The sequence below is a fragment of the Mustela putorius genome, unplaced genomic scaffold (genome assembly GCF_011764305.1).
Source record: "Mustela putorius furo isolate JIRA1106 unplaced genomic scaffold, ASM1176430v1.1 tig00537248_pilon_pilon_pilon, whole genome shotgun sequence".
Lineage (NCBI taxonomy): Eukaryota > Metazoa > Chordata > Mammalia > Carnivora > Mustelidae > Mustela > Mustela putorius.
Genome location: NW_025422387.1, coordinates 6,464,997 through 6,481,098, shown reverse-complemented (window position 1 = coordinate 6,481,098; position 16,102 = coordinate 6,464,997). Strand labels below are relative to the sequence as shown.

The 16,102-nt window shown below is 51.5% G+C and overlaps 1 protein-coding gene across 2 annotated transcripts in view; it reads right to left on the bottom strand.

Annotated features, from left to right (window-relative positions):
* CUX2 (cut like homeobox 2) overlaps nt 1–16,102 on the bottom strand; it is a 258,743-nt gene that overhangs the window by 194,979 nt on the left and 47,662 nt on the right. Inside the window, exon 1 of one of the 2 annotated variants that reach the window (XM_045073570.1) lies at nt 6,393–6,590. The exons of the other annotated variant lie outside the window; for it this stretch is intronic. The gene's annotated coding sequence lies outside the window, so the exon portion shown is untranslated. Of the gene's footprint in view, nt 1–6,392; nt 6,591–16,102 lie in introns of those variants that run through there. 2 annotated transcript variants of the gene reach the window in all.

The window sequence follows — 16,102 nt, the reverse complement described above, 5'->3', positions numbered from 1 at the left end:
ATCTTTGCCTGACTGAATTAGGGAGGGAATCTGGAGGAAGGATGTACGTGCCCCAGTCAAATGTCAAAAAAAAATTCCCACAGAGAAGAAACTTGGGTGGCCCAAGGACTCAACAACCCACATCTGGTGGGTGGGCTGTGTGAAGGGTCTGCAGGCTGGCCATGGAGCTGGAACACTGCCTGGTCGCACCAGGCCAGAAGCTATACGTTTGAATGCACCAGTAGATGTTACGAAGGGCCTCAGTTTCCTGCTCTGTAAAATGAAGATACAGTGCAGAGTCAATGAGATGCTGGAAGTCAACACTTAGCACAACGCCTGGCATGTAATTAGTGCTTGGCCAAAGGACGGGGAATCACATGTTATCGCTGCTTCTGAATTTCAAAAGGAACAAAAGTGATACGTTGAGCTCACCCATCACCCATTTCATCTCACCTGCTGGAACAACTTTGCTACCACATCCCTGCCCTTCCCTGTCCGCCTCCCCTCTCTGGGACACACTGGACAACAGCTAGTCCCCATCTCACCAGATGCTCCACACCTCCCCCATCTTTGGGCCTAAAAATTCCTGATACAGAAGAGTTGTTCAGCCCCTCCCCTTTCTCTCGCATCAGAAGTGTCGTCATTCAAGGCCCTTCTCTTGGAAGGCTTCCAGGGTTCGCTCCATCAAAATCCATCACCCCCTCCCTGGTGCCTCTCAGGCTTCTGAACAACTCCCCATAGCAGGGATTGTTCTCTCCACTTTACAGACAAGAAAACTGAGTCAACAAAGAGGGGAAGCCAGTTGTGCAAGGTCCCCTAGCCAGGAGGCAACAGAGGCAGACTTCAGCCTCGGGGCTGTCTACATGGCTCCAAAGCCCGTCCTTTCTTCCATGCAGGTGAGAGGCTGCATGCCCCATTTCTTGGAGGTCCTGAGTAACGGGCCACGGAGGGAGAAACAGAGCCGCACACAAGAGAGCGTACACACACAGACACACAGCTTTCTGGCTTCCCATAGCAGCTCTCCCCTGAATTTCAAAACATTTCCCCTTCACTGAGTCACCTTCCTGGGAAGAGGGGGAGAGAAATCAATACTTGTTGCCTATCAATTCAGTTATCAAATCAACCAACATTGGCCCCCAAGGCCACAGCCGATTATTCCAAAACCCCCAAACCCCATTTCATTATAGTTAAAAGAACATTTCCTTTTAATCACCCCCAAATATTTCTGAGGCAGCGGAAAGAAATAAGAGTGCCGGGGGAGAAGAGCAGACGATGCATCTTTACACAGACGGGCACGGCGCCACGTGGGGGGGCAGCAGGCCCTTCTCCGTGCAGGGACCGCTCAGTCCTCGGTCTGTTTCCCTGGTCTGTTCTGGGGCAGTGATGAGATGCTGACAGGGCTGATTGGTCAAAGGCAGCTGCTTAGAGGACAGTCGGCCATAGGACATGGCAGTGGACACCTGGCCAGGAGAAACAGTGCTTCAAGAGAAGCCACCAAGGCTGAGGTCCCATTCACCCTCTGCATGAGCCACAAGGCCCCCACACTCCAGTCCTTCCTTGTGAAGAAGCACTGACATGCTCTGAAGGCCACGGTGGCTCCCAAAAAGACAGTCTGGGTAAAGAGCTAGGGCTGAAGCAGAAGTTAGGGTCGTAAGTGGGGCAGGGGCCCACTTGGTGCTCTGTAATCTTGGGGTGTTTCTGAAGCTCCCTGGGCAGCTGTTTCCTCCTGTTAAATCTATCTATTGAGTTCATAATCCCCCTTTCTATTGTGACTCTGAAAACAGTACAGCAGTAACAGTACGGATAACGCTGGAATCAACAAGCACCAGCATGCACTGTGGGCTGGGTCCTTCCCTTACATGTGCTGTGTGAATTATCTTATTTTACAAAGGAGGAACTCGTAGCAAAGAGAGGTGAAGCAACTTGCCCCACAACACACAGCCAGAGGGCACAAAGCCAGGATTTGAACCTGGGAGAGCCTGGCCTCTGAATCGGACACCTTCCCCCATTCCCACCTCCCCAACTGGCCTGGGTGAGGTCAAGGCTTTGGGACTCAACCAAAAATGGCTGGGTTCAGCTAGACAATTCCTGGGGTTCCCTTTGGACCCTGCTGACCCACCCCCCATGAGTCATCCTGGGATTTGGCTTCTAAATTCAATACCCCAGGTCCATCAGTAGGCATTATTAGGCACCCTTCCTATCTTTTATATCGGGCATGGGGTGGGGGAGAGGAAAGAAAGGCAAGAAATGAAACTCTGGTCTGCTAGGGACCCTGGCCTGATATGAACACAGTGCGGGTAGAACATAGCTGAATTAGATACAAAGCAAAAAAAAAAAAAAAAAAGGTGTCCTAAGAGAGAGAAAAAATACAAAAGACAACAAAGGCAAAAAGAAAAGGTGGCAGCTATGGACCTCAAGCAGGATTTCAAGGGCGCGCAGGTTTGAGATAGGTGGAAGAGAGGAGGAGGACACTCCTGGTGGTCAGAATAGCACGGGCAAGTGCATGGTCTCTAAGGTGGTCCAAATACAATGGATTGTGGGGCTTTTGTTAGACAGAACTACTGGGAAGGAGGTACTTTCTTTCCCTGGCAGTTGCTACGCTGGTGCAACACAGCTGCTAGGAGAAAACCCTGGCCGAGAACAAACTGCACCTACACAGAGGAAAGCCGAACCAGGAGACGAACAGGATGACAGAACATTGTTTGAGCAGCTGGATACAGCCATGCCTGAAGTTAGTGACTTGAAACTTTCACGTCATGTGAGGCAATAAAAATCCTTTTCTGTTTTAAGCTGTTTCCAGGTGAGTTTCTCTCACACACAACCACAAGAATCCTACCCATGATAGTAGAGAGTGCCCCTGATTCTCCCTCACTGTGACACTGTCCCTGAAAAGTCTATTTGAGATTCATGCCATCAGTTCTTCCCTTTCACTTGGTCCCACAAAGTGTCTCCAGGCATCCCAGCACTGAGCACAGAAATATTCATAGGAAGAATGAATGACGTTCCTCCTCCCCCAAAGTCACTGCACCGCCTGTCTGTTGAGGTCATGTTCATTGCCTCAAACCCATCCCCTGGTCTTGGAGTTATGTGTTAATGTCTCAATTTTCTGCCAGCTCCTCTACCTCTGGCCATCACAATCATAGTTAGGTGATTAACTCTAGGAGATGTTCCAGGCACCCACAGCTCTGCAAAGTGTTCATTGCTGGAGGACAGATGTCCAGATCAGGCCCCCACCTTCTGTGGGAAGCTACCAGATTGTGCCTGAATCCAATCTTCCCTTTCGCCGCAGTAAGCTCAGGAACACAATCCGTCCACTCATCTAACAAGCATGTACTCAACAACTACTACACAGCAGACCTTTTGATCCAAGTGTCTGAATGAGTTTGGTTATAGGACTGGGCACTGGGGCAAAAACCCGGCAGAGCTCCTTCTCAATGAGATAGAAGAGGTTCGATCCCCACAAGCCAATCAAACCTTTATGATAGGAATATTATCTCCTCTAGGCAGGAAACTCACAAACTTATCTAGTGATATAATAAAATGTTTTGAACTAAAACAAAAATAATCCCCCCCCCCATCCAGTCCCATAGACATCAAGGCATCAGAGTTGAATCTCGTCAATATTTCTATTATACTGGCAAGGACTGCCTTGCAAAAAGGTAAAACAGTAATAATTACAATAGTCTTTTAAAAGAAATCATTACCATGCCAGATGCCAGGCTAAATGTTTTATCTATACTGTTTCATTGAATCCTTGCTGCAACCCTAAGCAATGGGAACTGGAGGCTCAGAGAGGTTAAGGAAGTGGCCCAAAGTCACCCAGAAACTGGAGGAAGCAGGATTTCTACCCAGATCTGAAAGATTCCAAAACATCTCCAAACCTCAGCTTTCTCCTTTGTTAATGTAGAGAGAAGCAGGACGGACTTCAAGGGGTCTTCTACAAATGCTAGATGAGCTAACTCGTACAAAGTGTTGTAGCACATGGCCTTGTCCATGTGAAGGGCTCCGCCCCTCTACACCAGGTAATTCATCCTCAGCGTGTCTGACATGGTATAAGGCAGGTGGGCTCCGGGTACCATGTGGGGCCCGGCTCAGTGGAAATTCCCTTCCATACGCGGCTCTCCCTCTGCTGTCTGACACGGATGCTCAAATGCCAGTCGCCTTTTGACAAGTGCACAAAACAGTTTTGGGTGCCTACAGCCTGCTGGATTCACCCTGGCAGGGAGAACTGCCAGGTGGCTCTCTTGCCGGCTGGCTCCTGCCCCTGGCTACTACCCAGAGTGGGTTCACCCAAGACTGTACCTGCTTGCCAAATCGTCGGAGGAAAGATGAGCAGTAGCATGTGGCCCAGCTCCCCTCCCCCATGGGACAAGCACCCTAGAAGCCATGCCACGTGCCCCCTGGCACTCCTAGCCCGGTGCCTGGCACATAGCAGCCGCCTGACAACACAGAGGGGGCAAGACTGCAGAAAGAGCAGGTTACAAGTTGGGTTAAAAAAAAATGATGATGATATCGTGTGCCGATGGAATGTTTTAATCTGGATTCAGGCATTCCAGAAATAACAACAGCACTCATGCTAACCTTTTATGTAAGGTAAGGACTTTAACCCTCACAACATCCCATGCAGTAGGCACTATTATTAGCCCAATTTTACAGATAAGCAAACTGAGGCACAGAAAAAATGACCTGTCTACGATCACACACAGGTAAGATACACCAAACTGAAGCTGTTCAGCCCACACAAATCAGCCATGTTCACGAAAGCACCTGAGGTAACCAGTCAGAGACAGCCTTGAGGCTGCCACTATCATGCTTCCTGTTTCACAGACAAGAAGACTGAAGCTCAGAGAAGCTGAGCAACATGCTCAAGGCCACACAGCCTTTGAAGCCAGGCTTCAGATCTGCATTCAAAACTGGTTTCCGATTGCATTAAATTTTGCACAGCACCTGGTTTCTACTCCATAAAATCTGACTCCTCCACACCAGCCACTTCACCTTGCAGAGGTGTTACCACAAAAGACAAATCCCAATGATGAGGAGGTGAACCAGATGGGGACAGGGACTGAAAAGAGGTTCCTCTGGCCCCATGGAAAAGCCCCACAGCCACCAGGTTCCCTGCAGGGCATGGGTTTTCTGCCCTAGAGAAATGACTGTGGCTGGCTGTGCCATGTTGGGGGGAAGTTTCAGGGCTCCTCTTGGGGAGCCCTGGCCATCTCTAGGGCTGTGGCCAGAGCCCCCACCACCCGGCACAGAGAAACCAGCCCAAGGCACCAGCCTGCCCCGGGCCAGACCTGCAACCGTCTAGCAGGGGCTCCCATTGTTGGGTGCAGGTATGCCTTGAAAAGCACATTCTGTACCATAACTTTATATTGAGAAAGCAGCATCCCTTCCACAAACAAAACACCCATTGCTGTATGGCCCAGAGGTAAAGCTTGTCAAACATTTCCGCTGGAGCAGGGTGGGTTAAAAATGCTACAAACCCCAGAGGCATCTGGAGGTTCCCTGAGTCTCTGACCCAAGCCGGAGCCAGCGGGGAGGCTGGTTGCCTGTCGCCAGTGCTGCAGTGCTGTGTTCCCAAACCGGGGAGGATCCCGCCAGGCTCTGACCCAAGGATGGCTTTTCTGGAGGCTCCATAGGCCAGAGGACAGGACAGCGCCATCCACGCTCTCACGTGCAAGTGGTCACCACACACACGCTCGTACATTCTCTCACACGTGTGCACACACGGCAACACAGTTCAGGCTCACACAGTGTGCGCTCACACACGACACACTCCCACATGCAACATGGTCACGACACATGCTGTCATGTATTCTCTCCCAGTGTATACCCACGCATAGCCTGGCTCACACTCTCACATGCCATGTATGCTCACACACGACATGCTCTCACATGCAGTGTGCCTGTGCACAGCACACGCTCCCCATGTGATGCACTCTCCCACGCATTCCCACATGTTCAAATGCATTCTCACATTATCACATGTACACACACCTTCCCTCACACTCATGTGCACACCCATACACACACACATGGGCATATAGACCCATGGTCACACACGCATGTGCTTCCCCAAGATGCCCACACACACTCACACACAGAAAAAGCCATGTAGAGTCCCGAGAAACACGCCCAGACCCGTACCCAGCCACACCCAGTCACACCCATGGCCACCTCCCAAACACACACACACAACTCAAGAACATAGACCCACAAAGATCCACACTTGGTCTTGCGCGTGGACAACCCCCCAGAGACACGATGCACACAGAGAAAAACGCCCAGGGAGCCACCCGTGTCCACACACCGGGCTGGACGCACACACAGACACATGGACACACACACACAAAGTCACAGCCTCCTGCTCTCACACCCCCAAGATCTCCCAACCGAAGGCAGGCCCTGGCACTCACCCCGGGCAGGACGGTCCAGACACAGGCGGCGGTGCTGTCCTCCCAGCCCCGGCCTGGCAGCCAAGCCCACTCTAAGGGCCTGTCAAGCAGCACCACCAGCAAATAAAAAGCGAATGTGCAAAAATAAAACCGAAAGGCTGCGATAAAGCAGTCCCCTTCCCACAGGACTCCGCGCTGACGCAGGTTCTGCTCTCTGCAATAAACATTTTCATTCTAATTTTAAAAGACATTAGCATTACCTCTTTGGCTCTCCATCCAGCCAGACGGTACCTCGCCTGCTGGGCCAGGCCAGCCTGGGTGGTGAGGGGATGCAGGGTCCCAGGCCTTACACCCCAAGCCTGCAGCTCACCCTGCATGAGGGGTGACGACCTAGGGACCTGCCAGCCAGCTGGGTTTTATTTATGCCAGGGATGACATATTGGATCAAGCAAAGCGATAGCCCCAAACCTCCCCTGAAGAGCGCTCTCCCACTCCAGTCAGGATCCAACCCTGACCTCCGATATGAGCACCCCACACAAGAACAGCAGCTTTCAAATGGCGGGCCTACCCCCCAACGACCGAGGGGCTGGGTGTGAACTGGGGCGCTGTTCCCCCCCCCACCCACCCCACAGCTGGCCCTGCCTGCAAACTCGCCTGTAAACTCGAATCTCAGCTCACACACCCCTGGTAGTGACCCAATCTGATTTCTAGGCTTGGTGAGGACTTAAGGGAGAAGGGAAACCACATGCTAGTCTGGAGAGGGAAGTGAGCTATTTTTATGAGCTTAGAGGGCCAGACCCCAAAATGTATAATCTAGCCTCCCGCCTCAGCTCTTCCCTCACCATGCTCACGCCAGAGGCCCGAGGCACTCTACACAGGTGACTTCTGCAGAGCCCACCTCTGAGCCTTTGCCCTCGCTGTTCCCTCCTCCCACAACCCATGTTCCCATCTCTCCCTCAAAGCTGTGCCTGATTTCTCCTTCAGGTCTCAGCTTCCAGTTGCTTCACCCCAGATTGTTGGGGTCTGGGGATCCCATACTGAAGGGGGCAGCCCAGTTCCTGCTTTCATGGAGCTATAATGCAGGCAGCCTCCTCGGGCAGCATCCTCAGCCTCCCAGATTTTGTTGAGCACCACTCCTCAGCACCCACAGGCCCCTGGGCTCCCTGCTTAGGGGACAGCTCTGCACCAGCTGCTTCCACCTGCCTGTCTGCAGTCTGGCTCTGGCAGCTATGACTGGCGGCTCCCCAAGGGCAGGGAGCAGTACGCCGTGCTCACCAGGTCTCCCTGTGCTGGCCACAGCATAGTAAGCCCGAGAGGTGGATGCTGCGAACATAAATGAACAAACAGCTTCTGCGGGCGAGGGCACGGCTCACCGTCTTCCTTCTTTGCAGTCAGTCGCACAGAGAAACCAGGAAAGGAACCCAAGTCCTTGCTAGGGAGAGGACAAAACATTGGCTCCCAGCTCTTCTAAACCCTGCCCTGGGGCTGGGGCTGCAACCCCCTCCAGCCATTTCCAACTGTTTACACATCACTCTCTTACCAACTGAGGCTCCATAGATCCCAAGCGTAAAACTGTGGGGTGGGAAAGAGAAATGTCAGCAGATGGCTCGCAACAGCCTCCCTCCAGGGCTTCCTGAATCTCCCTCTGAAACGTCCCTACACTGGCCTTCTCCTGGGCGGCCTAGTGCCACCACCGGGCCCAGGCCCCCTTGACGCAGACCTAGATGGCAGCAGAAGCCCCTCCCCAGCTTCCTGATGGTTTTTACCTGAGGATCCCTCCTCCCCACAGCAGCCTGACATCTCTGCAAAAGTCAATGGGTCTTGTTACTGCCACTCCCAGCTCAAACCCCTACACGGCTTCTGTAGCTCTTAGTACTGATATCCGCCTCTGCTGCCCCCCGACGCCCCGCCCCGCAGTCCTCACCCTGAGCCATCAGGAAAAGCCCAAACCTGACTGAGTGGCCTGAGAGGCCTGATCTGAAACCCACCACCTGCTCCAAGCTTATCTTGATCCCCAATTAAATGATCCACCAGTCCTCAATGCCCCTGGTTCTCAACCTCTTTGCGAGTGCCCAGGCTGTTCCCTATGTCGGATACTGTTCCTTGGTGTAGAATGGCCACGCTAATTCCCTGCCTGGCAAACTCATTTTTCCAGCCCGCTGCAAACAGTTCCTTTGCCACTCCTTCTCAGCTCCTGCCTCTCCATGAACCCATACAGTGTGTAACCTATGCCACAGAAAACCTCCATCTTGGGCTGTGGGGGGGGGTCTTTGTTGGGGGGGGGGTCTTCTCTCCCTGGTGACCCTCTTGAGAGTAGGAGTCCCATCTTATTTAACTAGGGGTTCTGCAGATCTGGCCCAGAGTAGACACATTAATATGTATTAGTGATTACTGCTGTGATGAATATAATTTTTAAGCTCCCCTTGCGGCCTGGTGCCTTGCTATAAGCGCTCATATTAGTTTGTTTCTCATAAATCAAGCCAAAACGAAAGATCCAGATGCCTCTGCTTCATCCCCAACTCTTCGTGCTCCAGTCTGGAAGTAGAGGGCTTAGGGATCAGCATGTGAGCGGTGGGGGGAAGGGTCCCTCAGAGAACACAGAGATGGGGGAGGGGTGTGGGGTGGGTGGGGAGATGATGGGGCTCATCCCCACGACACAGGCATGTGAGTATCTGAGCTGCTCACACTCAGCCCGGAACAACACGGGTCCGAGTTCCATGCTGCATGCCCCCGTGACCCCCACTACTATCCTGCTCTGTCAGCAGTAGTCAGGACAGGGTTAGCATGAGGCTAACCTCATGTGTAGGTTTGTTTTTTTTGTTTGGTTGGTTTTTTAAAAAAGATTTTATTTATTTTATTTGACAGAGAGAGATCACAAGTAGGCAGAGAGGCAGGCAGAGACAGAGGGGGAAGCAGGCTCCCTGCTGAGCAGAGGGCCCGATGCGGGGCTTGATCCCAGGACCCTGAGATCATGACCTGAGCCGAAGGCAGCGGCTTAATCCACTGAGCCACCCAGGCGCCCCTCATGTGTAGGTTTTTAAAGACAGGTGGGACCCTGAAAAGGCGACAGGAAAGACACCCAGGGGTACTATGCTCTGTCCACTGGGTTGGCAAAACCCTACTTTCAGGACTTGATACTTTATCTTGAGGAAAGAAACTCACCCTCTGAAGGCAAGACCTTTGCTGCGCTCCCACCCTGCCTCCTCTGGCTGGGTCTCCCGGACAATTCCAGCTCCACTCACAAAACGGAGTGCCTTCCAAAGGGAAGAAGGAAGCTGGAGATGGGCTGAGAAGTGGAGACTTAAGACATCAGAGAAGGACAAACGATTGGAATGCCATGAGGCCTGGGGCAAGGGACTTCACCCCTCTGAGCCTCAATTCTCTCACCTGGAAAATGGGTGTAAATACTAATTCCTGAGATCCCACACAGAGAACACCCAGCATGGGGCCTGGCCTCCTGCTCTGCTCCGCTCTATGTGTGGGGAGCCTTACGACAATAATTTAGGTAAACCTAACTAGCTTCTGGAGAGCAGGAAGAAAGGCCAGAGGGGAAGACAGCAGCTCAGGATGGACAAAGAGACTTGGCCTGGGCAGTTAGGAAACTTGAGACCATGGTCCCAGCCCCATACCCACCCAGAAAGGCTCCGCTTTGCACCCTCTGAGTAGCCACAGGAGTGCTAACCGGCCTCTGGTGATAATGTTCAGCGTGCCAGGCAGCTCCTGAGTCTCCACACTGGGGAGTTAGGGTGTGGGGTGGAGGGTGGGGGGCACATTGTGGGGAGCATGCCCAGTGGCTAAGCCAGGAGCTGGCACTCATCCATGAGCAGCTCTCATCGTGCCTCCTGTCCCCGGATTTGCTACCAGCTCTATCTTGTTCTGGGGGACATGAAAACTCCCAGCCCCTGTGCCCTTCCTGGAGGAAAGGGTGGGGGTTGGGGGCTCAGGGCCTGAGCTCTGGAGGCAGATCACAACTCCAGCAAAGAGCGTTTTGTGAAGCAGAGAGCTGCCACAGTTTATGGGCCCGGGGTGGGGGGTGGTGGGGTGGGTGAGGGTGGGTGGCAGGGGAAGTGGGGGGTTGGCGGGGAGGCGGTGGCTCATTCCAGGGCACTTCCAGGGCCAATCACTTTAGACCAGCGTTTCCTGACTCTGTACAGGTCTCAGCATGCCCCCCATTATGGTTTTCAGACCTTGAAAGACAGCAACAGTGCTCAAAGCAGACAAAATGGACAGAGGCTATGAGTGCCCTCGGGTCATGAAGAGCAAAAGTAGTGACGACTGTAACAATAGTGATATTAATCAAACACTCATAATAGTGACAGCCATAAATACTGAACACCATCTTTATACTGGACCTTATGCTGGCTCCTCCACCAACATTCTCTCATTTACTCTTCAGTAGAACTTTCAAGAAGTTAGCATTGTTAAACTTATTCTACAAACAGGAAACTGAGATTGAAAAAGGTAAAGTCATCTCCCTCCTTATCCCTTCTTACAGACAGGGAAACAAAGACACAGAGAGGGCAACCACTTGGCTGAAAACACACAGCAGGTAACAGACCAGAATTTGATCCCAAAGTCTGACCTTCATGCTCTTAACCACAATTCTTTCCTCCTCAGCAAAAGCCACGCCAATCATTCAACTCAAGGTAGTGTTTGTTCAGGGCTGGGGACACTGTGGTGAACATGAGGAGTCCCTGCGCTCTTGCAGCTGGCCAGCTAAAAACAGAAAACTGAAAAACAGAAACTGAAGGCTCCATCACTCCTGAGGGGGTCCTGAGTCCCCAGGTAGGGGACCAGGAGGGGACTTTATAATAAAAAGAGTTCACCACCTCCCAGAGATCAAGAAAGCCCTCCTGGTTAAACAAGATGCATTCCAGGCTGCAACAAAATTTCTGTACAGAGGGGCAAAAGAGGCCTATCGGACAATGAAGTAAATCCCTTCGATTGCTTAAAATGATGTGTGCCACCGAACAGCTGAGCACTGTTCTAACCGGGGCCCAGTGGGAAGACACACACCTCCATTCCCTGACCCCACAGACCCTTCAACGTGGAGGCGACCGAAGGTACTTACTTGGCAGGAAAGCCAGGCTCTTGGCATGACCCTTGCCTCCCCCTGCTAGCTCCAGGCCCCTGTAAACTTCTCCTGACCTTCCAGCTACAACGGGATGGCCGGAGCTGCTTACTCGTGGCCCAGCTGCAGCCTCTGCTTCCCCTCTTCCATGAGGCTCTCGGAATTATCGATTCTGCCACTGGAACGGCCAGGATAATTTTGCTTAGCTTCAAATACCTGGTCCTCATGAATTCCTTGGCCAGAAGGTTATAAAGCTTCTTCTAAAACATGGGGGAAAGATTAAGCCTGCTTATGGTTAATAATACGCTGTACCCTGTCCATCAAGCTGCCTGTCTGCTATTGAAAGTTCACTATTAGATACTTATTTAAACAGCCTCGCAAGACCTCCGAGGAAAGTGCAGTTATGCATTTTTCCCCTCCTTGCTGGCGCGAACGACTATAGATAAACATCAATTCGCTCCTGCGGATCACAGTCACAGTAAATAAATTTTTCAGGAAGCTCGAGATCCGCACAAAGGCTCCACCAAGCTCCCATTTCACACAACATCAATGTTTGGCCTCCAAGAAATAAAAGCTGTAAGGTGCCCAGCACTAGGGCAAAATTATCAATTGTCAAGTCATTTTTAAAAGAGAAAGATGATGCAGCATCTCAGGGAGACATTTCCCTAATGCTTGGGGGTAGAAAAGGTAGACGGACAGTCATCTCACCTGCAAACTAACCACTGGGACTTCTCCCCCTAAAACCTCAGGGGGCCGTCCCCAAATTTCTGGGCCCAACTACTGCCCCTTGGCGTGCCCAAGCAGCCACAGCCAGGGCAGCCGGTTCCGGCTGAGTTCAGTGACTTCAGTGACTCAGCCTCCAGGTTATTTTTACTTACTCAAAGTGGGTTTTTTTTTTTTTTCACTACTTTTAGAAGTGGCAGACGAGGCTTGTCTATTATAAAGTATTTGTTGCAAACACACACACACACACACACACAGGCACACATATACACACGCTTGTTCTCCACACACACTTCCCGTCTGTGTAAAAATCTCAAGTTGCTGTGGTGTGAGGGACAGGAGATGGGGAAGCTGAGATACCTGTCTGGGCAAATGAGGATTTATGTAACCCTTTGGGCCTCAGACTCAGCACAGTTCTGCCAGAGCTGGGGTCCTCTAAGCGGGGAACCTGAAGGAGACACCATTTTGGAGATGGGGAAACTGAGGCATGGAGGAACTTAAGTCAGGGAAAGGGAAGCATAGAAGTGAACTTGAATGTACCTGTATTTGAATTTCAACTCTACCACCTTCTAGCTGTGCAGCCTTGGGCTGGTAACTTAAATTTGCCCAAGCCTCACTTTCCTTTCCTGTGAAAGGGGACTTGCGGCAGTCTCTGCCTCACAGGGTCACTGAGAAGATTCGCTTCTAGATTCATACTCGTTAATTCTACTTAAAGGGCTTAGCCCCTCCTTGCCAAGGGCTGGCAGAGACTAGGGCTAGATCTGATAGGAGGGAGCACTGCTCTTAGAGCAGTACAGCCAACCCGGTTCTAGGCACACCACTTCAGGTCACGGCCTTTGCCCCAGTTCCAGATTCTCTTTCCAAACAGTAAGACCTGGGACTCGGCAGTCTCTAGCATTAAAGTCATATGTGATGTCTTCACAACCACCTAGAAGGGAAGGTGCTGTTATTATCCCCAATTCTCAGAGTGGAAAATTGAGGTTCGGGTCAGAACCGAGTTGTCAAAGACCAAGGAAGGATGAACGGCCCCAGGCCTCAGTGCAGCCCCACTGAGAAGCCTCTTCTGCTCCTCTTCCTGACTGACCAGGCCAACTGCACTGAAGACTTCAGGTCTCAGCTTTGCTGTCAGCTTCATATTTAGGACTGACACTTCCTGGCTGTGGGGAAGCGGGGGTGGGCACCATCCCCATACCTCTTCCTCACTTCTCCACAGAACTCCATACAAAGCTCAGAGCAAGTAAGATCCTCACGACATTTTCTAAAGAAGTTTGTACTGGGAAGAGTAGCGTCCCCCCAGAATTTACATCTACCTGGAACCTCACACTGTGACCTCACTGGGAAAAAGGGTCTTTGCAGACACAATTAGTAAAGATGAGCTCATACTCGATTAGGTTGAGCCCTAAATCCAATGACAAAGAGAATAGACACACAGAGAAGACAGCCACGTGACAACGGAGGCAGAAACTGGAGCGGTGCAGCCACAAGCCAAGGAATGCCAAGGATGGCCGGCGGCCACCAGGAGCTAGAAGGGGCAAGGAGGGATCCTCCCCTACAGCCTTGAGAAGGATTCCAGACTTCTGACCTCCAGAACTATGACAGAATACATTCCTGTTGTTTTAAGCCCCCCAGTTGATGGTATTTTGCCGTGGCAGCCCTCGGAAGCTAATACAGTGCTATTCTATAAAATGTGCACAGAACCACGGTGACAATTGTCTAGACTTTTGGTTCCAGACTAGCTGGGATGAAAATAAAAATGGGCCCTCTTGGCTGGAGAACCAGGACGAGGTTCTGGGGCCGCACAGGCCATCCAGTCTGCCATGACCCCTGCTGTGTCTCCTCCAGGCCTTCCTGGAAAGGGCACGGCTGAGTCAGGATATCCACTATAGCAGCTTTGGGGCTATAAATCTCAATTTCCTCCTGTGAACAGGAACAACAAGGCTAGCCTCACCGGTTATTTATTGTCAGTTGCCTCTTACAGAAGCCATTCTCTGTCCCAGGCACTGTGCCCAGTCACCTGGTTCCTGTCAGAAGCAGGAGCACTATCTTCTTCAGCCACCTTCTGAGGTGAGACTAGAGGGACCCCTTACACAGATGGGCAAATTAAGGCTGGGAGTAGCTGGAGTTAGCTAGGGCATGGCACAGATAGACACAAAGCCCAGTCTGTTGGACTCCATCACTTCTTAATCTAGAAGAAAGAGAAGCAGGTATCACAAAGAAAGGCCTTGGCACACAGTAGGTGCTTCATAAATGCTGGTTTGGGGGCACCTGGGTGGCTCAGTGGGTTAAGCCTCTGCCTTCAGCTCGGATCGTGATCTCAGGGTCCTGGGATCGAGCCCTGCATCAGGCTCTCTCTTGGCAGGAGTCTGCTTCACCCTCTCTTTCTGCCTACTTGTGATCTCTCTCTGTGTCGAATCAATCAATAAATAAAATCTTTAAAAAAAAAAAATAAATGCCGGTTTGCACTTGCTGCGGAACCTGCTATTTGATGAGGGTACTATTTCTCAATAAGCAGGAAAAGGGAGGAGAGCCCAAAGCCAGTCTTCACCATTAAAAGAAAGAAAAGAAGCGATAGTTGGTATTATCTGTATTATGCTGGTCAGGTTGCGGCACATTTGGAAAACCACCGGACAAAATAAGAGAATTGTGTCTTCAGCATCAAGGACCTTGTTCCCCTGGGGACAGTCAAGGCCTCTGGGTGGGGTCTGGGATTTGGGGTTTTTGTTGCTCCCTGTGGGGCAACAGCTCCAGGAGCATTTCATTTGACCCTCACAGAGACCAAACATGCCAAGAGATGGGGAGATGGGAACTACCCCTATTTTACAGATGAGATCATGGAACAGAAAGGTAAGAGGGGCCTCCTGTAAGTGACCTCGCCTAGAATGCAAGTCAAAAATCTGGTTCACCCAAGATGCTCCTTCTTCTGGTCCCTCGCAGAGCTCTGTCAATTCCACAGACTTTGACCCAAGTTTCCTCCCACAATACTGCTCCAGACCCCTGTGGCTGCTTGCCAAGACACGGCAGCAGCCCCCACCCTGGCCTCCTAGCCTCCACTGGAGGCTTGCCTCTGCTCCTCTCCACTCCACAGGACAGCCAGCGTCACTTTTCTCAAGTGTAGGTCTAGCTGTTATCACTCTTCTTTCAAGCCCTCAAGATGAAGTCTAAATTCCTTACCTGGCCACAAGCACCCTGGGATCCCTCCAGAAGAGACTGAGGGCCAGGGTGACTGAGTTAGGCTTTGGGCCTATTTACTGTTCAAGCATTAATGCCCTGGTGTCAGTTTCCCAAAGCACCTGAAACTTCTGACCTCTGAGCCTTTGTATCTGCTGTTCCCTTTCCCTGGAATTCCTTTCCCTCTCCTTCCTCTCACTCACCTGGCAACACCCAGTCATCTTCCAGCTTGCGGCTTAAATGTTGCCTCCTACAGGAAGCCTCCCAGATTCTCTGGGTGGCCCCTTTGACAGCATGTGCCTCCTACTCAGGAAACCAACAGCTAAGGAGAACTCAGGTGAGGGGAACACGGGCCCCAAGGAGCCATGCCAGGGAAGATTATCCCGGGAAGGAGCACAGATTATCTGGAGAGGAGCAAAGCTCCTCTCAGCATACTCTGTTCAGAGCTCTGCGCCCCAGGGCAGACAGATCAGAGCTCCCAATTAGACCACAGACACTGCCAGGGACTGCTGTTCCCTACAAAATGTTCTCTGTTTTCTTATTTAATCTTCATTATTACCCCCATTCCCAGATGATAAAAGAGAGCCTTGGAGAAAAAAAGGCACTTGTCCTAGGCTTTGCAAAGTCTGGTGATGTGCAGGACAAACACTTGATCTCAGCAATGCCAGACTTTGCCTGTGGCTCTGGCCACCACACCACGGGGCAGATGTGCTGGAAACAGCAACGGTACAGCACAGATAAAAGGAACTATGATCAGCACCCATGTGCT